Below are 26,923 nucleotides of genomic sequence, written 5' to 3' on the forward strand. Positions count from 1 at the left end.
CGCGCATAGATCTGCATCAGTTTATTAGGAAACTAAAATTACGCAAATACTTTTTCAATTCAAAAGACAAAAGCATCACTTCCAGTTGCCCCTTAGAAAGACCCCACTATGTTCTACAATGTAGCTGCAACAAGAGATACGTGGGCAGCACTATACATCCTGTCCACGTAAGAATACTCCAACACCTAAGGGCAATCAGTAATGATGACCCCTCATACCCTGTTGCACGACACATAAACACCTATCACGAAGGAAAAGCAGAAAATATTCAGTACTTTGTGATAGATAGTGTCAAGAAAAATGTTAGAGGTGGGAATAGACAACTGGCACTCAGGAGGCTGGAATCTAGATACATTCTCCTACTCGATTCCAAGGCTCCTAATGGCTTGAACGCTGATGAGGCCCTGAGCGTACACTTATAACCATGTCCTGAAGCTCTTTGCAGCATCCCTGTCACAAACCCACTCCTCCTGAACATTACTTACTGTTAGTAATTTTTAATTCACTTGATTCACTTTACTACAGGTGAGAGAGGTTTACGGCTCTAGTCGGCTAGTGTTACATCCACCAGTAGAAACACTTTCTCAGACCTACAGAAAAGGATCTCCCCATGAATAATACCAAAAGAACATGACTTAATATAGGTAGATTCCATGCATACAGTGTGTTCGGGCACTAGTCCCTCAATAACAGAATTGGCCAGAGTAAGACACTACTAATAGTTAATAAACACGTCAAGGACATGGTTCCATGACCAGCCAAGGTCTGACTAATAACACACTAATTGCGCATTTATGCGGAATATTCATACACATGTATAATATCGTAATCAGGAAGCATTAACCTATACCGTTATTATTATCACATATCAAGGTCTGCCTAGACAAGGTCCTTGTCTCATTATTTTGGGAGGTTTACTGTGCACCATGATTCACTGTTTACACTGGGAAGCTGGTTTTCGAAAGCATAATTTGCCATGATGATGCTGTTATCAAATCTGTGTTAGTAACTTTGTGTTCTTGGTTCCTATACACTGTGCGACCCAATATGGTTAATGTTGCAACATCTTTGTACTTTACATTTAATTTTACTATTTATTTCCTCCATTATCATTCAAACATATGATGAAAATATGTTTCAAATATAATAATTATTATTATGTCTGACTTAGAGGTAACAAATAGAAGACTCGGTACACACAATGTCACCTAACTTTCTATGTTTATAGGTCAACCAGTAACCAAGGCAACACAACACTTTCTCACCGTGTGACCAATCACTTACCTCTGTGTATATAATTCACCTTCACTGTGTTTGTAACTGTTGTGAGCAAGGCGGAAGAGCCGCCGAAACGCGTCAAACCATCCAAGAGAAATAAAGCAAACTTTTCCTTGAAACGATCCCACGGTGTCAGCGCCTGTTTGCATTTCGAACCAGGATTGGAAACTATATATATATATATATATATGTATATATATATATATATATACTCGAGGAGGCAACTAGCTTCTGGGGATATGGCATCTATGAGACACTGGGACTAGTGCCACTTTGCAGATCACGCATCCACTCGGCCGCCCCCTCCCGGCAGACTGTTGCATGCTGGGACATGCAGTGCATCGAACTACTGGTATGCTGTGTATGGCCACTAATAAAGAGGGCGGAGTGATCGAGCAGCATTTCAACAGGTGAACTTTCACATCAATTAGTGGCACTAGACTTCCTTTCTCTACTACGCTGGGCGCTGAGGAGGCTACACGACAGCCGAAATGCATACGCCCGATGTGCTATACTTTTGAAATAAAGAAGCCTTCAAGATGTTTCCCGTTGTGGCCTCTGCCTTTCTTTTTGGAGGGTTTCTGGTGATATTTACCTTGCTGAACTGCCAGCGGCAAGTACAGAGGCCCCTGCACGCAAGTTTGGTCTGATCTACACTGGCTACCCGGCCTTTTGCCTCGGCGAAAAGCTACTTCTTCTTCTTCAAGTAATTGAATTGGATCAGACCCACCTCAAGCAAACAGAGGATACAAAACGGTGTTGGAGTTACTTAACCCCACATTGGGTGAGACGCACTGCGGACTTACACCCGTGAAGAAATTCTCTGCAAGCATAGGTGGTGCAGTTGGGGACTCGAGGAGGCAACAAGCTTCTGGGGATATGGCATCTATGAGACACTGGGACTAGTGCCACTTTGCAGATCACGCATCCACTCGGCCGCCCCCTCCCGGCAGACTGTTGCATGCTGGGACATGCAGTGCATCGAACTACTGGTATGCTGTGTATGGCCACTAATAAAGAGGGCGGAGTGATCGAGCAGCATTTTAACAGGTGAACTTTCACATCAATTAGTGGCACTAGACTTCCTTTCTCTACTACGCTGGGCGCTGAGGAGGCTACACGACAGCCGAAATGCATACACCCGATGTGCCATACTTTTGAAATAAAGAAGCCTTCAAGATGTTCCCCGTTGTGGCCTCTGCCTTTCTTTTTGGAGGGTTTCTGGTGATATTTACCTTGCTGAACTGCCAGCGGCAAGTACAGAGGCCCCTGCACGCAAGTTTGGTCTGATCTACACTGGCTACCCGGCCTTTTGCCTCGGCGAAAAGCTACTTCTTCTTCTTCAAGTAATTGAATTGGATCAGACCCACCTCAAGCAAACAGAGGATACAAAACGGTGTTGGAGTTACTTAACCCCACATTGGGTGAGACGCACTGCGGACTTACCCCCGTGAAGAAATTCTCTGCACGCATAGGTGGTGCAGTTGGGGACTCGAGGAGGCAACTAGCTTCTGGGGATATGGCATCTATTAGACACTGGGACTAGTGCCACTTTGCAGATCACGCATCCACTCGGCCGCCGCCTCCCGGCAGACTGTTGCATGCTGGGACATGCAGTGCATCGAACTACTGGTATGCTGTGTATGGCCACTAATAAAGAGGGCGGAGTGATCGAGCAGCATTTCAACAGGTGAACTTTCACATCAATTAGTGGCACTAGACTTCCTTTCTCTACTACGCTGGGCGCTGAGGAGGCTACACGACAGCCGAAATGCATACGCCCGATGTGCCATACTTTTGAAATAAAGAAGCCTTCAAGATGTTCCCCGTTGTGGCCTCTGCCTTTCTTTTTGGAGGGTTTCTGGTGATATTTACCTTGCTGAACTGCCAGCGGCAAGTACAGAGGCCCCTGCACGCACGTTTGGTCTGATCTACACTGGGTACCCGGCCTTTTGCCTCGGCGAAAAGCTACTTCTTCTTCTTCAAGTAATTGAATTGGATCAGACCCACCTCAAGCAAACAGAGGATACAAAACGGTGTTGGAGTTACTTAACCCCACATTGAGTGAGACGCACTGCGGACTTACCCCCGTGAAGAAATTCTCTGCAAGCATAGGTGGTGCAGTTGGGGACTCGAGGAGGCAACTAGCTTCTGGGGATATGGCATCTATGAGACACTGGGACTAGTGCCACTTTGCAGATCACGCATCCACTCGGCCGCCGCCTCCGGGCAGACTGTTGCATGCTGGGACATGCAGTGCATCGAACTACTGGTATGCTGTGTATGGCCACTAATAAAGAGGGCGGAGTGATCGAGCAGCATTTCAACAGGTGAACTTTCACATCAATTAGTGGCACTAGACTTCCTTTCTCTACTACGCTGGGCGCTGAGGAGGCTACACGACAGCCGAAATGCATACGCCCGATGTGCCATACTTTTGAAATAAAGAAGCCTTCAAGATGTTCCCCGTTGTGGCCTCTGCCTTTCTTTTTGGAGGGTTTCTGGTGATATTTACCTTGCTGAACTGCCAGCGGCAAGTACAGAGGCCCCTGCACGCAAGTTTGGTCTGATCTACACTGGTTACCCGACCTTTTGCCTCGGCCAAAAGCTACTTCTTCTTCTTCAAGTAATTGAATTGGATCAGACCCACCTCAAGCAAACAGAGGATACAAAACGGTGTTGGAGTTACTTAACCCCACATTGAGTGAGACGCACTGCGGACTTACCCCCGTGAAGAAATTCTCTGCAAGCATAGGTGGTGCAGTTGGGGACTCGAGGAGGCAACTAGCTTCTGGGGATATGGCATCTATGAGACACTGGGACTAGTGCCACTTTGCAGATCACGCATCCACTCGGCCGCCCCCTCCCGGCAGACTGTTGCATGCTGGGACATGCAGTGCATCGAACTACTGGTATGCTGTGTATGGCCACTAATAAAGAGGGCGGAGTGATCGAGCAGCATTTCAACTGGTGAACTTTCACATCAATTAGTGGCACTAGACTTCCTTTCTCTACTACGCTGGGCGCTGAGGAGGCTGCACGACAGCCGAAATGCATACGCCCGATGTGCCATACTTTTGAAATAAAGAAGCCTTCAAGATGTTCCCCGTTGTGGCCTCTGCCTTTCTTTTTGGAGGGTTTCTGGTGATATTTACCTTGCTGAACTGCCAGCGGCAAGTACAGAGGCCCCTGCACGCAAGTTTGGTCTGATCTACACTGGCTACCCGGCCTTTTGCCTCGGCGAAAAGCTACTTCTTCTTCTTCAAGTAATTGAATTGGATCAGACCCACCTGTGGAATTTTAGTTCGTGTACTGAACATCATCTACGCCATCTTGCAGACTCATGTATGAGCATACACGACAGCCATTTTAGGTACCATGGTCTCCCTGTTCACGATCGCCCGTCAGCACACTTCCCTGAACCTCGCAAGCCTTCCCCGCGCACCCTGGCTGCCCCCGCACTCACATGCACAAGTCATGAACCCTCCCCTCCCATGACTCTGTCTCAGGGAATCACACCCCGCGCCTGACCAACACCTCCTTTCCGTCCATGAATACCCCTCCTTTGATGACCCCTTCCTCTGAGCCCGACTGCCTGTACGAACCGCTGGTCATCCTCTAGCCCGAGGATATAGTTTATTGCCCACTACTGTATGCACTCGCTTTTCCTGAAAGGAGCCACTATTGATCATGACCTCCCCACCCCCTGAGATTCGATCAGGCGCACACATTCCAAAGGAATCGGCAGAACACTCAGCTGCGTGATAGCCCCCTCCCAATCATATGAGGGGAAAGGGCCTCTACTGTTGTCATGTGTTGGAAGGGGCCGGAACTGGGGGGTGCCGGGGATGTCGTTCTCATACTTCACAATGTCCTTGTTGTAATAAAGAATGTCCACATGTCTTAAACCAGGGTATAAAAGACCAGGTCTCAAAGAGGCTGAGAGAGCACCTCGAGACGATACCTTGTTGTCTGATCTGATGTGTTCTACTCCGTCGGAATAAACTTGTTTCCTGTCTTCCCGTCTCCAGCGCCTGCCTCTTTATTGAATAACTTCGTATGGTATTAGAGGCGTTTTTACGCCGGGCAAATTTAACTTAGGAAACATCTACTGAAATCGCCTGACCATTTTGAATTGATCTTTATCAATTGGCGTCCCAAACGCGGGGCCCATCAGCGACACGTGGATCCAGTGGGAGAGGTCCCGACGACAGAGTGAACGACTGCAACGATCGGGAGAGCTCCTGTCCGATAGACCATCGTCTGACAGCCGATCATCTGAACTTCACTGATTCCGAGCAGACTTCTCCCGAGTGATCTACGGTCCTGACTGGGAGCCACCAGGAGTGCCGCGATAGCAACAGAGAGTAGAGGACGATCGGGCGCTGGAAGCGGAAGACGAGAAACTGTCCATGCGGTCCGGGTAAGGTCGTGACACACGACGAATCGTGAAATTGATTGATTGATTGTTTGAAAATACTAGTATTACTTATTGACTGTTTCTGAGAGATTCTCTATTTGCAAACAAGCACAGAATCGCCATACTCTGTTTAGTCTTTGCAGATAGTGAAGGATAGGTAACGCGGACTTTTGTCCCCCATTGTAATCTGCCGTGCCTATTTTTCTCCCCATTGATTGATTGATTGAATCGAGCATTGAATTGTTCGAAGTTGGTTCTCTTAAGGATCTTCTCTGCCTACAAACGGGGAAGAATAGGAATATTCTCTCTCCCTTTGCAGATAGTGAAGGGTAGGTAACGCAAGCTTTTAACCCGTCGTACCTATTTCATTCCTCATTGATTGATTGTTTGTCCAAACATTGACTGTTTGGAATTGGTTCTTTCTGGAGGTATTCTCTATTTGCAAATAGCGTAGAATAGAATATTCTGTCCAGTCTTTGCAAGTAGTGAAAAGATAGGTAGTGCAGGCTTTTGCCCCCCATTGTAATCCGTCATGCCTATCTTCTCCCCATTGGTTAGTAGTTGGGTCAACCCGGACCGCTTATTAGAGATGAACCATCCAGCTCCACTGGAAGGCACCCCTAATAAGGACATGTTTACTAAGCAAGGACTAGTCGCTATAGCTTATAGTAAGTTATGGCATAAATATACAAAAAAGGATCCTGAAAGTCAGTGGCCACTGATAGGTTCTTTTGATGAAAATAAAATAAAAACACTAGAAGCAGCTGTAAAAATAAATAAGGCAACGCCCACTATGCTCGATAGTATTGGCATGTGGCGCAAAGAAGCAGAACAGCAAAGGAAAAGAGAAAAAGCAAAAATAGTGAAAGAATTACGAAAAGCAGCCCATCTGGCCGCAAAAGAACTAGATGAAGAAATAAGAAAAAGAGAGGAAGTTAAACAAACACAAGAATCAGGACTGGCAGGCCAATGCCCTGTCAGGACTACCCCTACGCTCTACCCGGAGATGCCCTCCAAACAGCGGGCAAATGATGAGTTACTGCTCGGTCCTCCAATTATCTACATGCCCCCTCCTTATGCTCCCAGCCAACCTCTAGCACAACACTCACCACTTCAAAATGTAGGCGAGGGTGACCATAGCGCTAGTGCCCCGACTCTTACGGCCTTCGCACCGGCCGCATTGGTAACAACACCAGATGAACTCGAGACTGGCAAACAGCTAACAGCCAGGCCAAATAGGTTGAGCAAAAATGAGCGGGATGGAATCGACCAGATAGCAAAGACCCTGGTAGAACGGAAGGAGAGCGAAGAATATACGATGAATATGCATAATTCACATGCCGGTAGTCACAGACGGCATTTCATTTTACGGTTCAGCCACCACACCCTGAACGCATATGAGGATAGGTACCAGAATAAGGGTCCTGCAAAACTGACGACTCTATATAGAAGGGTCGATGTTGGAGATGGGACTGAGAGCGATGTGACGGACCTCTTCATGCAAACGCTTGAGGTCTTCCGCCACCTCTCGGAACAGAAACCAGAGGTCAAGATCACAGTCCCTGAGACAATTGAGCCCTCATTAGAAGCAGCCAACACTATGATGCCTATCAGAGAAGCCGCCCCCTACTGGGTTCCCCCAAGAGGTCAGGGAACAAACGATGATATCAACCACGCAGATGCAAAAGGGAGGGTTGTGTACAACTGGGTTTACCAACCATGGGATCGGCAAGATATTTTAACTTTTAGGCAAACCCTGCCCGATTTAAGAAAGAACCCTACAGCATTTTATACCGAACTAGGCACAGCCTTGGGCTCAACCATAATGACTCTATCGGACATTGATTTGTTTTTCGGGTTGTGTCTGCCGGCTGATGTGTGGAAGCAAATCCGGAAAGCCGACCACACAGACCTGTTCGGACACACCTGGAAACAACTCGATGAACTAGATAGGCAGCGAGAGCCCGGAAAGAAACCCGTAAAGGACATACTGGAACTCCCCGACAAAATAGTGCAGAAGCTAAAGACGTTGATCCCAGAAAAGAAGGTAGACTGGTCGGTAGTCACGGCTTGCCGCCAGAAACCTCAGGAGGACGTATCAGAATACTTCTCCCGATTTGAGACGGTTTTCTCCGACTACAGTGGCCAAGACATGACCACCGCAACCGGACAACACCTATTCGTGCAAAACTACGTAAAAGGGCTATCGCAAGAGGTCTCCCAAAAGTTACAGACGAGTGAGAGTAGTTGGGGAGCCTCCAAACCTGCAGCTATCCTTCAGATGGCTCAGTATTACGAACACCAAAAGAATGAGAACGAGAGGGCGACTGAGAGAAAGAAAAAGGACTTAAAGGAACGAGTGATGATTGCTCAATTACAGGGAGTGACTACAGGAAGGGAACGATATAGGGGGAACTACCAGTCGAATGCCCCTAGGAATCCGCCCACTAGAGACCGCAACCCCACACCCGGTGCTCCACGAACTGACCTCGATGAGAACCAGTGTGCATTTTGCAAAGAATTTGGACATTGGAAGTCCCAATGCCCGGCCCTTCGGGAAATGATTAAAAATAAAGAGACAAGGGACATGACAAATGGCCCAAAAACTGGAGGGCAGGGGCGAGGGCAGACCTACGACACCACCAATGACCGACCTGGCAGACCAAACACATTTGACCGCCCCCGACAGAATCAGTGCCAACAGTCCGACTGTAACAATGCTAACGACTCTGCATAGGACTGCCAGGGGCAAGGGAGGGATCCAGTCGAGCTCTGTGTTGACCAGCAAGGTCCTTACGTCACTGCTAAGGTCCTGTGTACAAAGTCTCCATTTTTGGTAGACACTGGAGCGACACGTAGTGTATTATCAAAACGACTGATTCCAAGGGCACCCTTGTCTGGCTCACACATTACCTCGATAGGTTTCGATGGAACGCCCTCCACTAATCCCCTGTCTGTACCTATCTCCTTTGACCTAGGAAACAATCCCACTGACACCACGTTTCTGCTCTCCTCCAACTCCCCTGACGCCATTATGGGTATTGATTTACTGAAACATTTCCGAGCTACTATTAGGTGTTCCCCGGATGGAGTCCGAGTCATCCTGTACGACAACCCGAGCATGTCAAGACCCTACCCCGCACGACATATGTACGCCATAACAGATGCTGACCTATCCTTGCTCGATACCCTACCCCTGTACCTATGGGTCAGAAACGACTCGGATGTAGGACGAATGATGATCGATCCTGTACACATAACTGTCCGACCAGATGCAATACTCCCGAAACTCCCACAGTACCGGATATCGCCCGAAGGCGAGAAGGCATTGGTAGCGATTATTCAGTCCTTGGTAGATGCAGGAGTGGTAGAGGAAGTGGTTAGTAATGTCTGCAATAGCCCTATCCTACCCATTGTTAAGAAGCAAGGTGAGGGAGGTGAGAAAGCGTACCGCTTCATCATCGACCTGCGAGAAGTCAACAAAGTGGTGGTGCCACAGTACCCCGTAGTCTCAGACATCGCCACCATTCTGACTCTCATCCCGTCCACTGCCACCACCTTCACCGTTATTGATCTTAAAAATGCATTTTTCTCTATCCCCATCCATCCAGACAGCCGTTATCTCTTCGGCTTCACTTTAAAAAACCGTTCATACCGATTTTGTAGAGCTCCCCAGGGCTACACTGAAAGTCCCAGCATTTACAGCCAGGCCCTCAAAAGACAGCTGGACGCCGTCCAGCTACCTGATGGAGTGGTGTTGATCCAATATGTCGATGATATCCTTTTGGCGGCCGACACCACTCCACTTGCAATCACAGCCACTATCCAACTCTTGCACTTTCTTGCGGAGAATGGCCACAAAGTCTCCAAAAAGAAACTGCAGTTCTGCCAGCCCCAAGTGACATACCTAGGCCATCTCCTGTCCAAAGAAGGGAGGAAACTTACGCCCGACCGAATCCAAACCATCCTAGACACCCCCATTCCAAAAACACAGAAGCAAGTCCGTTCATTAGTGGGCCTTACTTCTTTCTGCCGACAATGGTTACCAAATTTCAGTCTCATTATAAAACCCCTACTTTCCCTGTTGGCCAAAGATGTTCCGTTCCCACTCCCTTGGACTCCCGAATGCCAAGCATCCTTTAAGGAGTTGCGGGATGCCCTTTGCTCGGCACCCATTCTAGGAACACCAGATTACTCCAAGCCCTTCTCCCTCTTCACTCACGAAAGGGAGGGATGCGCATTGTCTGTTCTAACTCAGCCCATCGGCGCCAAACAACGCCCTTGTGCCTACTTCTCTGCCACTCTTGATCCAGTCGCCAGAGCCTTACCTGCCTGCCTTCGAGCAGTAGCCGCTGCTGCTGTCTCTATCTGCCAGAGTGAGGGAATTGTGCTTTCGAACTCTCTCACGGTATTAGTGCCCCATGCAGTTGACACCCTTTTGAACCAGACCAAGACTCAACACCTGACTAGTGCACGACTGACAGGGTACGAATTGACTCTACTTGCACCCCACATCACCCTGAAGAGATGCACGACATTGAATCCTGCTAAGACATTGCTTTTACAGATCCTGATGGAGAACTATGGGTAGATGGCTCTTGTATCAAACTCCCAGACGGCACCACTTCTGCTGCCTATGCGGTGACGACAGCTCGAACAGTAGTTGAAACAGCCCGCATCACACAACGATCCGCACAGGCAGCAGAACTAATTGCCCTCACACGAGCATGTATCATAGCAGCAGGAACCACGGCAAACATTTACACGGACAGCCAGTACGCCTTCGGGGTGGTGCATCATTTTGAGCTCCTGTGGAGGGAAAGGGGATTCCTGACGTCCCACGGTACGCCCATCCTTCACGGAGATTTAGTCTCCGCCCTCGGGGAGAGGGGTTGGCCTAACGGCTAAGGCGCTCGACCTCGGACCTGGGGAACTCTGTTCGAGTCTCGGTAACGACGCCAAAAAGCCCCTGTGATTCTGGGCAAATCACTTAATCTCCCTGTGCCTAAAATGAAAGTGTGTCCTCATGTAACGTAACTGGTGCTATGTAAAGCGCTCTGATAACTGATTCGGTTCGGTTCTAGTTCGCGCTATATATAAAACTCTAAAAAAAAAAAAAAGCAGTTCTTCTCCCCAAACAATTAGCAGTGATCAAATGCCAGGCACACAAGAAGGTGACAGATTTAGTTGGACAGGGAAACGCACTAGCCGACATCACTGCCCGAACCACAGCTGAGAATAGGACAACGACACGCATGTATGTGACCAGGTCACAAGCAGAAAAATGGACCGACGCTAGGGAAACGATCAGGGACATCCAATCGGTCAGCACACCTCTCGAACTGACTGAATGGGCACGGGTGGGTCTAAGGGACGATGAAGGCTGCTGGCGGACAAAGGACACGAACAAATGGTTGCTGCCTGATGCATATTTGATCCCCATACTGACAATGGCACACTCCCCTGCACACATAGGCTCTGCCCCCATGATTGAACTCATTTCCAAAGTCTGGCACAACAACAAGATCCCCGACTCGGCCAAACGCCTAGTCCAGCAGTGCCTTATCTGCCTACAACACAACCCCGGGAAAGGAACTGTGGTACCCCGGGGAGGGTTTGGGATCCCCGACCACCCCTTTGAGGTCCTCCAGATGGATTACATCCAATTAGAGAGGTGCCAAGGCTTGAAGTACGTATTAGTCATTGTATGTGCCTTCAGCAAATGGGTGGAAGCCTATCCGACCCGAGATAACACTGCCATGACTACTGCCAAAGTACTACTGAAAGAGTTTTTCCCTCGCTACGGCCTTTGTCGAATTTTATGGAGCGACAATGGCCCCCACTTCATAGCTTAAGTTATCCAACTAATCCTGAAGGGGTTGGGGGTAAAACAGAGGTTCCATGCAGTCTTCCACCCCCAATCCGCTGGCCTGGTTGAACGACACAATGCTACACTGAAACTGAAACTGTCAAAAATAGTGGCCACCACAGGATTTAAGTGGCCAGATGCCCTTCCACTGGCATTACTATCGATGCGCTCCACTCCCACTAAGCACCACTTGACCCCCTACGAAGTTGTGTTTAGGCGGCCTATTAACCTCTGGACTGCCCCCAAACCGACCTCCATTCAAGACGTCCCCGACGTCCTGCTGTCAGATTATTTATACAAATTAACTAAAACGTTGTCTGACATTCATCAACAGGTGCAGCAGGCCATCCCCGATGCTTCCAGGGGTCCCGGTCACGATATCCAACCGGGGGACTACGTCCTAGTCCGGAACTTTCAACGAGCGAAGAGTCTGGAACCCCGGTGGACGGGCCCCTGGCAAGTACTGATCACCACTCGGACGGCTCTTCGAGTGGAGGGGAAGAAGAACTGGCTGCACGCACACCACTGCAAAAAGGTTTCCTCGACCCTGGCCACGACAGACAACGTCAGCACCCAAGAAGAGCTCCTGAACAAAGACCGACCATCACTGAACTGCTATCCTGATACCGAGGCACTTGAACTTGCAAAACACTCTGATCCCACTGTGCCTTCCCGAGAAGGGTATTTCCTGCGTCGAAAGGAGGGAGCTTCGGCTAAGTAGGCCACTGACTAAGTTAAAAATCTCAGAACGGTGACCCAAAGCAACCAAGGGTTACCCGGAGAGAAGCTAAACAAAGTCTGTGGTTCTGCCCACTACCGAGCACCTTGAAGATGAAGATGATGGAAGCGCCAGATAAGAAGATGATGGAAGCGCCAGATAGGAAGACGTCGGAAGCAACAGGAAATACCCGCTACAGAAACCCAAAGACTGATAATTTGCACAAATCAAAGACAATCGCTTTCTTCATTGTCTTCCTCTTTTGCCTCCTCCTCATGACTTCCTTCTGGATCTTGGAGGAAAGCACACCCGCTCACCAGATGTTGCTAACCACTGTCCAGCCAACCACCATGAAAGAGCACCACCTGATCACCCTTTCACCTCAGCTCCGAGAAAGGCGTAATGAGTTCTGGAACAATTCCTCCGTACAACTGTTGCACCAGCACAACCTTGCTGCAAATGCCACGAACTGCTGGATCTGTGGGTTGCTCCCACATGCTACCGGACACTCCATCCCCTTCATCCCTTCTCCTTTCTCAGTTCACGGCTCCTGCCTCGCCTGGTTGATCCTCATGCAGGAAAGCCACAAGGACAACGCCGCTTCTGGTCAAACAGTGTCACACTTCTACTATGGGTTCTGGCTGAACAAAACAGGAAAGATGTCTGCTCCCTTTTGTCCTGCAATTTCAGGTTCAACCTTCCTTACGAACATCCCTGCCAAAGAAAGGGTCGAAATGCAAGTGCTCCACAATCCAGCCAGACCCACCTTCTCCCACCTGCGGAAACAAACGGCTGCCACCCTGACCGTGGCCCTGTCTGTCATCAATGTCACAGGACTCGTATGCCTCGAAGGACAAGGAACGCAGCTGGTGTGTCACAGTTCTTGTCGCATCACCAAAACATTGGTCTCAGCTGACCCCCCCCCTTTGTTGCTTCTCCGAATATGTACTTTGTTTGTGGCACCAAAGCTTACACTTGGCTCCCAAAAGGCTGGAGGGGTACGTGCTACATCGCCTTCATTCTTCCTCCCACGTATGTGGCTTCAGCCTACCACCACCGGCAAAAGCGCGCAGGAGATGTTGAACAAGCCGACTCCACCGGAGCACAGTTCCTGGATGCAGCAAAGGGACTTGTTCCTCTGTGGGGACCAATGGCAAATAGCCGCGCTATCCGACACCTGACTCAGGCAGTAGAAACAACCATTAACATCACCGCTGGCATCCTTGCTAACAACACGGCTGAGCTTCAGGCAGTCCGCCTGGTGGCTCTTCAGAACCGCCTTGTTCTAGATGTGGTTCTGGCCGACCGTGGAGGTGCATGCCGCATCATCGGCTCCAGCTGTTGCACCTACGTGCCAGATAACTCACCTTCAGTCTACAAAGCAATCGAACACCTCCACAGACTGTCCTCGGAGGTTCACCAGGAGCAGGAAGGATGGTCGCTTGGAGGCTGGTTCTGGGATACTTTGAAGAACTGGGGATGGAGATTGTTCACATTTTTATTGATACCAATCATGATACTGTGTGGGTGTTGCTTGGGTATTCAATGTTTACCACCTTTTATGTGCACTCATTTCCAACTGTATGTGCCCAAAGACTTTGAACTTTAAAACTGAGCACATGAGTCCCCTATATGAGATAGAGGTGCGTGGTCTCATGGGGATCGATCCGAACTGACAAGCTGGCGAGACACTCAGCTGCGTGATAGCCCCCTCCCAATCATATGAGGGGAAAGGGCCTCTACTGTTGTCATGTGTTGGAAGGGGCCGGAACTGGGGGGTGCCGGGGATGTCGTTCTCATACTTCACAATGTCCTTGTTGTAATAAAGAACGTCCACATGTCTTAAACCAGGGTATAAAAGACCAGGTCTCAAAGAGGCTGAGAGAGCACCTCGAGACGATACCTTGTTGTCTGATCTGATGTGTTCTACTCCGTCGGAATAAACTTGTTTCCTGTCTTCCCGTCTCCAGCGCCTGCCTCTTTATTGAATAACTTCGTATGGTATTAGAGGCGTTTTTACGCCGGGCACATTTAACTTAGGAAACATCTACTGAAATCGCCTGACCATTTTGAATTGATCTTTATCACACCTCAAGCAAACAGAGGATACAAAACGGTGTTGGAGTTACTTAACCCCACATTGGGTGAGACGCACTGCGGACTTACCCCCGTGAAGAAATTCTCTGCAAGCATAGGTGGTGCAGTTGGGGACTCGAGGAGGTAACTAGCTTCTGGGGATATGGCATCTATGAGACACTGGGACTAGTGCCACTTTGCAGATCACGCATCCACTCGGCCGCCCCCTCCCGGCAGACTGTTGCATGCTGGGACATGCAGTGCATCGAACTACTGGTATGCTGTGTATGGCCACTAATAAAGAGGGCGGAGTGATCGAGCAGCATTTCAACAGGTGAACTTTCACATCAATTAGTGGCACTAGACTTCCTTTCTCTACTACGCTGGGCGCTGAGGAGGCTACACGACAGCCGAAATGCATACGCCCGATGTGCCATACTTTTGAAATAAAGAAGCCTTCAAGATGTTCCCCGTTGTGGCCTCTGCCTTTCTTTTTGGAGGGTTTCTGGTGATATTTACCTTGCTGAACTGCCAGCGGCAAGTACAGAGGCCCCTGCACGCAAGTTTGGTCTGATCTACACTGGCTACCCGGCCTTTTGCCTCGGCGAAAAGCTACTTCTTCTTCTTCAAGTAATTGAATTGGATCAGACCCACCTCAAGCAAACAGAGGATACAAAACGGTGTTGGAGTTACTTAACCCCACATTGGGTGAGACGCACTGCGGACTTACCCCCGTGAAGAAATTCTCTGCAAGCATAGGTGGTGCAGTTGGGGACTCGAGGAGGCAACTAGCTTCTGGGGATATGGCATCTATGAGACACTGGGACTAGTGCCACTTTGCAGATCACGCATCCACTCGGCCGCCCCCTCCCGGCAGACTGTTGCATGCTGGGACATGCAGTGCATCGAACTACTGGTATGCTGTGTATGGCCACTAATAAAGAGGGCGGAGTGATCGAGCAGCATTTCAACAGGTGAACTTTCACATCAATTAGTGGCACTAGACTTCCTTTCTCTACTACGCTGGGCGCTGAGGAGGCTACACGACAGCCGAAATGCATACGCCCGATGTGCCATACTTTTGAAATAAAGAAGCCTTCAAGATGTTCCCCGTTGTGGCCTCTGCCTTTCTTTTTGGAGGGTTTCTGGTGATATTTACCTTGCTGAACTGCCAGCGGCAAGTACAGAGGCCCCTGCACGCAAGTTTGGTCTGATCTACACTGGCTACCCGGCCTTTTGCCTCGGCGAAAAGCTACTTCTTCTTCTTCAAGTAATTGAATTGGATCAGACCCACCTCAAGCAAACAGAGGATACAAAACGGTGTTGGAGTTACTTAACCCCACATTGGATGAGACGCACTGCGGACTTACCCCCGTGAAGAAATTCTCTGCAAGCATAGGTGGTGCAGTTGGGGACTCGAGGAGGCAACTAGCTTCTGGGGATATGGCATCTATGAGACACTGGGACTAGTGCCACTTTGCAGATCACGCATCCACTCGGCCACCCCCTCCCGGCAGACTGTTGCATGCTGGGACATGCAGTGCATCGAACTACTGGTATGCTGTGTATGGCCACTAATAAAGAGGGCGGAGTGATCGAGCAGCATTTCAACAGGTGAACTTTCACATCAATTAGTGGCACTAGACTTCCTTTCTCTACTACGCTGGGCGCTGAGGAGGCTACACGACAGCCGAAATGCATACGCCCGATGTGCCATACTTTTGAAATAAAGACGCCTTCAAGATGTTCCCCGTTGTGGCCTCTGCCTTTCTTTTTGGAGGGTTTCTGGTGATATTTACCTTGCTGAACTGCCAGCGGCAAGTACAGAGGCCCCTGCACGCAAGTTTGGTCTGATCTACACTGGCTACCCGGCCTTTTGCCTCGGCGAAAAGCTACTTCTTCTTCTTCAAGTAATTGAATTGGATCAGACCCACCTCAAGCAAACAGAGGATACAAAACGGTGTTGGAGTTACTTAACCCCACATTGGGTGAGACGCACTGCGGACTTACCCCCGTGAAGAAATTCTCTGCAAGCATAGGTGGTGCAGTTGGGGACTCGAGGAGGCAACTAGCTTCTGGGGATATGGCATCTATGAGACACTGGGACTAGTGCCACTTTGCAGATCACGCATCCACTCGGCCGCCCCCTCCCGGCAGACTGTTGCATGCTGGGACATGCAGTGCATCGAACTACTGGTATGCTGTGTATGGCCACTAATAAAGAGGGCGGAGTGATCGAGCAGCATTTCAACAGGTGAACTTTCACATCAATTAGTGGCACTAGACTTCCTTTCTCTACTACGCTGGGCGCTGAGGAGGCTACACGACAGCCGAAATGCATACGCCCGATGTGCCATGCTTTTGAAATAAAGAAGCCTTCAAGATGTTCCCCGTTGTGGCCTCTGCCTTTCTTTTTGGAGGGTTTCTGGTGATATATATATATATATATATATATATATATAGATAGATAGATATATATAAATATAAATATATATTTATATATGTATATTACCTACTGGCGGTCGCCAGTAGGTAGTTATAGTTAGGACCTAGTTTCCATAGGAAATCCGCAAAATTCTATTGGGAATACCTTTGGCGCCGGTTGTTGAATCTTCGCGAATTTCTCAAAGACGATAGCCCGCTCCGCTCCGCTCCTTCCCTGAAAGTCTCGGGAAGATTTGTCAAGCGGGGGTCGAGAAAAAAGGGGGGTCCCAAAACGTGTTTTTCCCATGTTAATTGCCGTAGGACGATTAGACACGGCTACAGCCCGAACCGCTGAACGGAATTACACCAAATTCGGGAAAATTATAGGGTCTGGTACGCAGATCACCCTTTTGGTGAAATGGTGTAAATCCCTCCAGTAGTTCCTGAGAAAATCAAAAGAAAAAAATATATATCTGGACGGAGCCTTACCACACATCTCATCGTAAGATCTGATTGGCTGTCAGCACTTCATGCAAGAAGTGTTGGCAGCCATCTTGGGACCAATATATATGATAGTACCTCATTAAAAAGCATTGCAGTAAATAGAAGGTTTTAGGACTTTAGTTACATTATAAATCATTTGTTGATAGTACCATACTCATTTTAGGAATTGTGGTGTGTTCTAAGGTGATTTTACCATGTGAAAAAGCCTTCTGCTGGGATATCATGAATCATGTTTGAAAGAAAACTATTATCTCATGCTTTTCCCACAGTGGTTTGGAAGGGGATCTATAAGCTAAACTGAAAGCATATTTTCTGTAAATTCACATTATCTATCTCAGTCATGTGAGAATGAAGTCTGACATTCTCAGTAAAACATGTACATCCAACAAGGACATAGACTGTCAGTTGATTCATGTGTGTTCTACTGCAGCTTCCCAGAGTGTTCTAAAGAACAACTAGAGCGCTAACAGTCCTACTTATTACAAATGTATGGCACACCTGAAGCCATCTTGATTGGACTAAAGTGGTAACTCTTAAAACATTTAATTTAAAAAGGAGCCAAATGAGGGGGTATATTTGGCCATAGAAAGTATGATTAGTGTGACAGAAAGAAAATTAGGGCACTTTTTGAGTGACTTCTCAAATCCTCTTCTATTTCATTAAAAAATACTGATATGCAGTCTCCCAAGATGGCCACAAGAGACAAAAGAGCCCAAATGTAGCCCAAATATCACCCAGATGTAGCCCAAGTATAGCCCAATGACAGAATGTCCCAGAGTGTTCTAAAGAACAACTAGAACGCTAACAGTCTTACTTATGACAAAAGTATGGCACACCAGAAGCCATCTTGATTGGAATGAAGTGGTAAGTCTGAAAACATTTAATTTAAAAAGGAACAAAATGAGGGGGTTCATTTTGCCAAAGAAAGTATGATTAGTGCTTCAGAAAGAAAAATTAGGGCACATTTTGAGTGACTTCTCAAATCCTCTTCTATTTCATTAAAAAATTCTGACATGCAGACTGAAACATGCACTTTCAATACCAGCAGCAAACTTCCCTGGTGAGCAGTAGCTTTACTACAGTGATCTAATAAGCAACTAGCGTGCTAACATTCTGAATTTATGGCAAATGTGTGTCACATCTGAATGCCTTCTTGATGGAATCAAAGTAGAAAACGGAAAGTATTTCCTACTGAGGAGACTGTAGTAAATGAGTAAATTAGGAAACTTCATAACAAATAAGTCTCCCAATATGGCCACCAGAGACAAAAGAGCCCAAATGTAGCACAAATATTCCACAGATGTAGCCCAAGTATAGCCCAATGACAGAATGTCCCAGAGTGTTCTAAAGAACAACTAGAGCGCTAACAGTCTTACTTATGACAAAAGTATGGCACAGCTGAAGTCATCTTGATTGGAATAAAGTGGTAACACTTAAAACATTTAATTTGCAAAAGAACAACATGAGGGGGTTCATTTTGCCGTAGAAATTATGATAAGTGCTGAAGAAAGAAAAATTAGGGCACATTTTGACTTCTCAAATCCTCTTCTATTTCATTAAAAAAAATTCTGACATGCAGACTGAAACATGCACTTTGAATACCAGCAGCAGACTTCCCTGGTGAGCAGTAGCTTTACTACAGTGATCTAATGAGCAACTAGAGTGCTAACATTCAGAATTCATGTCAAATGTGTGACACATCTGAATGCCTTCTTGATGGAACCAAAGTAAACAAGCATTGAAAATGCACTAGATCTCGCCCTCGTTTAAGTTAAAGCCATTCTGTTTGTATTGAGGTGGCTTTTTAGCTTTGCTTTTATTAGTGTTTTTTAAACTTTCATGTAAATAACATGCATCTGTATGCATATATGGATATGTATGCATGCATTTATAATTGTATTTATATAGATATGCAGAATATAGATGTTTATATATGTATGTATGTATATATATATACACATACATATATATAAATGCATATGCATATATATGCATATATATATGTGTATATGTGTGCGTGTAGAGAGAGGTAGAGAGGTAGAGGTGTAGAGGTAGAGGTGTAGAGGTAGCGAGGAAGAGGTACAGAGGTAGAGAGGTAGAGACTAGTAGAAAGTGAAGTAGATTGAGGTAGAGAGGTAGAGAGTAGAGAGTGAGTAATAGAGAGTAGAGAGTGAGTAGTAGAGAGAAGTAGAGAGCAGTAGAGAGAGTAGCAGAGAGTGAGTAGTAGACAGTAGTAGAGTGAATAGTAGAGTGAGTAGTAGAGAGTAGTAGAGAGTGAGTAGTAGAGAGTGTGTAATAGAGAGTAGTGGAGAGTAAGTAGTAGAGTGAGTAGTAGAGAGCAGTAGAGAGTGAGTAGTAGAGAATAGTAAAGAGTGAGTAGTAGAGGGTAGTAGAGAGTGAGTAATAGAGAGTGAGTAGTAGAGAGTAGTAGAGAGTGAGTAGTAGAGAGTGAGTTGCAGAGAGAGAGAATAGTAGAGAGTTTTAGAGAGTGAGTAGTAGAGTGAGTAGTAGAGAGTAGTAGAGAGAGAGAAGTAGAGAGTGAGTAGTAGAGAGTAGTAGAGAGTGAGTAGTAGAGAGTGAGTAGGAGAGTGAGTAGTAGAGTGAGTAGTAGAGAGTGAGTAGTAGAGAGTAGTAAAGAGAGAGTTTTAGAGAGTGAGTAGTAGGGAGTAGTAGAGAGTGAGAAGTAGAGAGTGAGTAGTAGAGAGTAGTAGAGTGAGTAGTAAAGAGTGAGTAGTAGAGATAGAGTAGTAGAGAGTGAGTAATAGAGAGTAGTAGAGAGTGAGAAGTAGAGAGTAGTAGATAGTGAGTAGTAGGGAGTGAGTAGTAGAGAGAGAGTAGTAGAGAGTAGTAGAGTAGTAGAGAATGAGTAGTAGAGAGTGAGTATTAGAGAGTAGTGGAGTAGCAGAGAGTGAGTAGTAGAGAGTATTGGAGAATATTCCAAAGTTTGGCACAGCACCACTTGCACAAGTCCAATCAAATCATATCACTTAGAGTCCTTATTGAAGCGCTGAATCTTGGTGTATATTCAAATGCTTTTATTTTCCTTAAGTTTATGTACCACAGCCAGCCGACGCGTTTCGTTCTGTACAACAGAACTTCTTCAGGGCGTTCTTATTTCCTTCAAGTTATGTCGGTATCCTGTTGTCATATAACTAGATATTTCCTCCAAATGTTAGACGAGTCGTAAGCACATTCTTATTCAAAGTGACTAGGTATCAATTTTGCCCACACAATTCGGGCAGACTGAGTAATTTATAGCATCCTCAAAGGCAGTCTTTTACAAATTCCAAAGTATAGGACATGATAATCCAAATCCAAATGTTTCTCTAGAAAAGTCATTTTCAATCGTTCGGAATATCGGCGTTTGGGCAGATATGACCATAGGACACGGTTTATGACTTTTCTTGAGAAACATTTGGATGTGGATTATCATGTCCTATACTTTGGAATTTTTGAAAGACTGACTTTGAGGATGCTATAAATTACTCAAGTCCATGGATGCTGCTGGGAACGCCTCCAGCAACACCCATTGCACGCCCCTTTAACGCAGAACACTGCGTTAAAGGGACTGATATTTATCAGGCAGGATTACGCCACAAAAAGTGGCTTAGTCCTGCCTGATAAATATCACTCAGTCTTCTGCGCCACCGGAACGTCACAAAAAGTGACGTTCTGGAGGCGCAAGGGGCTCGTAAATAAGGCCCCATAGGTTTCACACTCGTTTTAGTTAGGAATTAGCATTTAAAAAACCTTTGAAATTCACTGAAAAAACTATAGGTTTCACACCAGTTATAGTTAGTTGGACATTTTACTCATACAAAACCATTGAAAAGTTGAAATACCCTCAATAGTTTATTCGATTGTAAGCACAACAGCAGATGGGGCAGCCACGAGGCGTTTCGTCCCTAACTTGTGTGTGTGTGTGCCAATAGCATCAAATCTAATAAAAAACAATTCTATGGTAAATTAAAACATTAAACTATTGAAAAGTCTTCAAATCTAAATTTCCTACTCCAGTGAGTGCAACAATAGGGAAAGTGGATAGCGGAGGGGTAAAAATGACTATTCCCACTCCAGTGAGTTCAACAGTAAGGAAAGTGTTGGATAGTGGAGGAGTAGAAATTACTATTCCCACCCCAGTGAGTGCAACAGTAGGGAAAGTGTTGGATAGCGGAGGGGTAAAAATTACTATTCCCACTCCAGTGAGTGTAACAGTAGGGAAAGTGTTGGATAGCGGAGGGATACAAATTACTATTCCCACTCCAGTGAGTGCAACAGTAGGGAAAGTGTTGGATAGCAGAGGGGTAACAATTTCTATTCCCACTCCAGTGAGTGCAACAGTAGGGAAAGTGTTGGATTGCAACGCCAGTGATCGCAACAGTAGGGAAAGTATATGATAGCAGAGGGGTAAAAAATACTATTCCCACTCCAGTGAGTGCAACAGTTGGGAAAGGGTTGGATAGTGGAGGGGTAACAATTACTATTCCAACTCCAATGAGTGCAACAGTAGAGAAAGTGTTGTCTAGTGGTGGGATAAAATTGACTATTCCCACTCCAATAATTGTAAAAGTAGGGTAGGTGTTGGATAGTGGAGCGGTAAAAATTACTATTCCCACTCCAGTAAGTGCAGCAGTAGGGAAAGTGTTGGATTTCAGAGAAGTAACCATTTAATATTCTCACTCCAGTCATTTCAAAATGAAAAACAAACTACATTTTAAAAACAATAAAATTATTTTAAAAAACTAAATAAATTAAAAAGAATATATTACTTTAAAAAATCACAATAATATATATATTTATTATTAAACAAATGCAAAAATATTATATTGTTAAAAACATAGAACAAATACCTACAAATATTTTATTAAATTAAATAAAAAACAATTACCAAACAAATATAAAGATTTTATTAAAGCTTATTTAGAAACAAAAACATGAATTACTACATACATTTACTTTTTCTATTTCCTACCCTATAACACCACAAAATTCACAACACACATCTAATTTTAAAGAAATGTACTTCCTCAACTAACATAATTACCAATTAAAGAAATAATATTAAGTTGAAGAAAAAATCATAACAAATATTTAACTTCCCACACTGTACCCCTATAATCCCCACAACCCCCAGTTAAAATTAAACTACAAAAAAGTTAATTACACAATTAAAACATATTTTCAATAAAAAAATAATAGTATTTAACAACTAGTTATAAAGTAAATACAATTAATTTACTCCCCACTCTGTACCTCTATAACAATCAAACCCCCATACAAAAAATATAAAGAAATACCCAAAATAAATATAAATTATTTAATATTATTTATCAACTAATTTGTTAATTATTTAAACAAAAAATACTTCTTACCCATTAGCCCTATAAACCCCACAACCCCCACCTAAAATTAATTGCACAAATTCCATATTTAATATCCAATTAATTCATCTTAACCCTTTAGGTGCTGCCGTCGGCCAACGGTCGTCACGGGCACTACCTCCCCAGTGCTGCGTGCGACCGCTGGACGTCCAGTTCAGCACTGGATAATGGACAGCGCAGCACTGGGGAGGTTTGTTTACGAGCTCCTAAGGTGTTAATTAACAAATAATTAAACATAAATTGTTGTATAACTTTATTCGATACAAATATCATAAAAGTGTACACAATTCATTCATCAATTTAAAAAAAACCTCAGTGTTATAAAAGGAAAGGGTATTGATTAGCCATACTTACAGTACAAAGTGGAATTAAGAACAAGGTGTTAAAAATGTAATAAGTCCCTTAAAAAGTTGCACAAAATTAAAAACAATTTATGTGCAGTAAAAACCACAACAGTAAAAGGGACGTTGCTGGGGCTCCATAATCTACAACTTGTTCGCCCGGAGGAGCTTGGATCCAATTAACCAGGCACATCACAAATATGTTGCTGTTCCACAAATTACACTGGGGACGGAGGTGTCCGTTGTGAAGAAACGCAATGCCACCCTGTAGTTCTTGGACCCCAGATTGGAACACACAAGTTTCAGCCATCTTCTTCTCGCCTGTCTGTATACTGGACAGGCAAAGAGAAAATGGGGAATGGATTCCATGGGAGAAGCACAGCCAGGGCACCCACTTTCCCTCTCCCTCGCGTGCTTCCACCCCACTGTAAAATCGTTCAGAGGGAGTGTGCCGGACCTCAACTTCAGATACAGTACCCTGTCTCTCGGGGATTCAATAAAATCCAGGAAGGGTTCCAATTTGGGGGTAGGCTTGAAGTCTAGAAACTTCCCCGTCAGAGAGCCATGTTTCAAATTTCGTATGGCTTCGTGAGACACCCACTCCCAGTAGGCCTTCTTGACTACTTGCTTTGGTGGCGGAGTCTGGCTTTCCCAGGTATCTGCTAGACCAATGGCCCCCACCAGCTGTTTCAATTTGGATACCCAGGATATCTTGTGGCCTATACCTATACGGACCAGTTCGGTCAGGTCGGAGGCATAATAACACTGTTCTGGGGTCCTTCTGAGGCATACCCAGAATAGGAGAGGGCGCAGCCTTGCTATGTTCCTTATTGAGTGTTTCCCAAAATCATGGCGGAGAGGGACCAGAGGGGTCGATGGAGGAAGCGAGACCAGGTCCCTATAAAACTTGTTCTCCGACCTCACTAGCTCCATGGTGTTCTCAAAACCCCACAGTTCCTCCCCGTACAGGGACGAGGGCAAGGCTTTCCCCTCATAGACCTTGATGGCGGGGGCGACAGGTCGGCTATGGGACATAAATTACTTCCCACCCTTTACCTCATAAACCCAACAACCCACACCTAAAAAAAGCATAATTACAAAATAATTAATTATGAATGAATTAGTTAATATAAATTAACAACTAATTATTAATTAATTAAACATAAATTTCTTCCCTTCCTTTAGCCCTATAAACCCCACAACCCGCACCTAAAATTCATTACACAATTTCCATAATTAATTTTCTATCAATTACTTAATATCAATTAAGAACTAATTATTCATTATTTAAAAATAAATTACTTCCCACTGTTTACCCCATAAACCCCACAACCCACACCTAAAAGAATCACACAATTACCATAATTATTTATCAATTAATTAGTTAATAAAAATTAACAACTAATTATAAATTAATCAAAATAAATTACTTCCCAGCCTTTACCCCTATAAACCCCACAACCCACACATAAAAATAATTACATAATTACCATAATTAATCATCAATTAATTAATTAATATTAAGTAAGAACCAATTAATTACAAATAAACTACTTCCCACCCTACTCCCCTATAAACCCACAACCTGCTACAGAAATAAAAAATGCAAAATGTAATTAAAATAAAACTCACAACTGGTAAAAATGTAACACATATATCAAAAAACAGAAACAATACTTCACATACATTTAAAATATAAACTAAAATCCATAACACTAATTTAAAATCGATATTTTAAACATCTATATTTTTGCAAACAATATTAATGACCTCTACATTTTTAAAAACAATATTTCTTACCATAAATTCGATATTCGTGACCAGGATATTCTTTCTGTTGATGTTTCTGGACCACAATATTTCCAACTAGATATTTGTGTAAGTACACATTTCCAACTCAATATTTAGTCTCAGCACCTTATAAAAGCAATATTTTCAATAATGTCTTTGATGCGACGGGTTTTTGAAATTAAGTTATTGTGTTGTCGCGGTTTTATGGATAGGTTGAAGGAACATGGACACAGACTTCATGGATTGCAGAAATACTTTTTGGGACGTTTTTAAAACATGGATATATGGTTTGCTGGGACCTATGCTGGATTTCGGTTGATAGAGGATTTCATCGATGGATTTTTTTCTAGTGATTTTTCCAAAATGTTTTTACATTTTCATGTTCTTTTAACCTGAATTCGACACAGAGGGGATTGCAACAATGGATTTCTTGTTGCATTTTTTTGCCAAACAAGTATTCTTTTTTCAGGATTTTTTGGGGCATGTGTTTTTGTAGGTGAGCACAGTACAGTTTTCAGCACAATTTTGCAGTAAAAAATGGCTTTGCCAAACTGTGTCCATTTTGATTAGTTTACCTCGGGTCATGGTTTACATTGCGGATTAAGGATTATTAACTATGGATTATAGGACTGCTCAAGACTCTTATTGAAATGTGGGATTGTACGCAAGTCCAAGAGTTGAAAAAAGAAGACAACTGGAGGTAAGAAACCTGACTTTTAATTTATAATTACATTTTTTTTAAATGCCAATTGAATTAGTGAAATTCATTGTCAAAACACGCAAGTAAGGTGGTTTAGGAGTTAGTGTAGATTAGTCATGTAGAATGTGTGCAATATTATAAAAGGTAGTCTGAAGCCCCCACCAACGAATATTGTTGAATTGCACCCAATAGCAGCTTGGACATTTCTTTTGTTTTTTTAGAAATTTGTGGGTTCAAACTAACAGTTAATGATTGCACAATTCTCATTTCTTGGAAACTCTGCTCCTTCTTCAAAATTTCCAAAAAATGATAGAAGTTAGGATGTGGTTTACCTATAGTGTTTTTGATGGGGCTATGCCATCCCTCAATGGCATTTTTCGTTTTTGCTCCTCCCTCTAAGCAGGTCGAGTAGCAGTTCCACCACTTCACATGGAAACGTGGCTTCTTCCTGCGACCTGTCCTGCTTAGATGGCCAATCCATGTGATTTCAAAGTAATTTAGAAGGGGTGCCAATTTGTTCTCGTTTGCTGTAAAATAGTCAGATTCAGTAATAGATGTGTAGTATTCATCTGCACTGTTCAGGAGGAACATAGCAAAGTGCTGTTAGTTTCTTCAATTCAAATTGCAGGTTACTGTCTGATATGTAATCCTCAACTAAGAATGTTTTTTGAATTCTTCGCCAATAAGCCTGTGAAAAGTAAAAAAAATCCTTGAATTTGGGTATCCATGTACATTTTTATAATTTTGTTAATTATAGGTAATTCAATGTCAATTAACACTGTTCAATGACTTTTGTTCATGGTTTTAGCTTTTATCAATGACAAAAATTCAATGTATGTTGCGGTTTGTTTATCAGGGATTAAACTGTACACTAAGGGCACTTCGGTATGATTAATGTAGGCATGAATAGTGTATATTTGGGTGAATGGATGGAGTGTGGATTTAAACGTCCCACCCATCATGCATAGACCCTTTATTTTTCCAGCTTGGGTAATCTGCTACTGAGGGAAGCTTTCCGAAATAGAGAGCCATCAGCTGTTTTTTTTAGGTGTACCAAGGATGTGTGATCTAGATAGGCCGCTGGTTTAAGTACTTTGCAATCATTAATCACCATGCTGGCTGGGATCTGAGGCTAAAGGTGCTTTTGTCAAGTATCAAGGAATAAAATTTGGCAGCATTATTTAAGTTAGAAATCAATTTGATTGGATGGAATGAGGGAATTGTGAAAGAGGTTTGGAGGGTGTTACTGAGGCAAGCTGAAACTTCTATAGTGAATTAAATTCAACTGTAAAGAATGTTCTATTTAAAAACGTTTCTTGTTAAATATTTAATTTACTTCATGTGGGTCAGGATGTATGCAGGAATTACGGTTAGCAAATGTGTCCACAAAAACAGACATACACTGCACCCAGTAGGCAGTG

The sequence above is a fragment of the Lissotriton helveticus genome, chromosome 2_1 (genome assembly GCF_964261635.1).
Source record: "Lissotriton helveticus chromosome 2_1, aLisHel1.1, whole genome shotgun sequence".
In the NCBI taxonomy this organism is placed as follows: domain Eukaryota; kingdom Metazoa; phylum Chordata; class Amphibia; order Caudata; family Salamandridae; genus Lissotriton; species Lissotriton helveticus.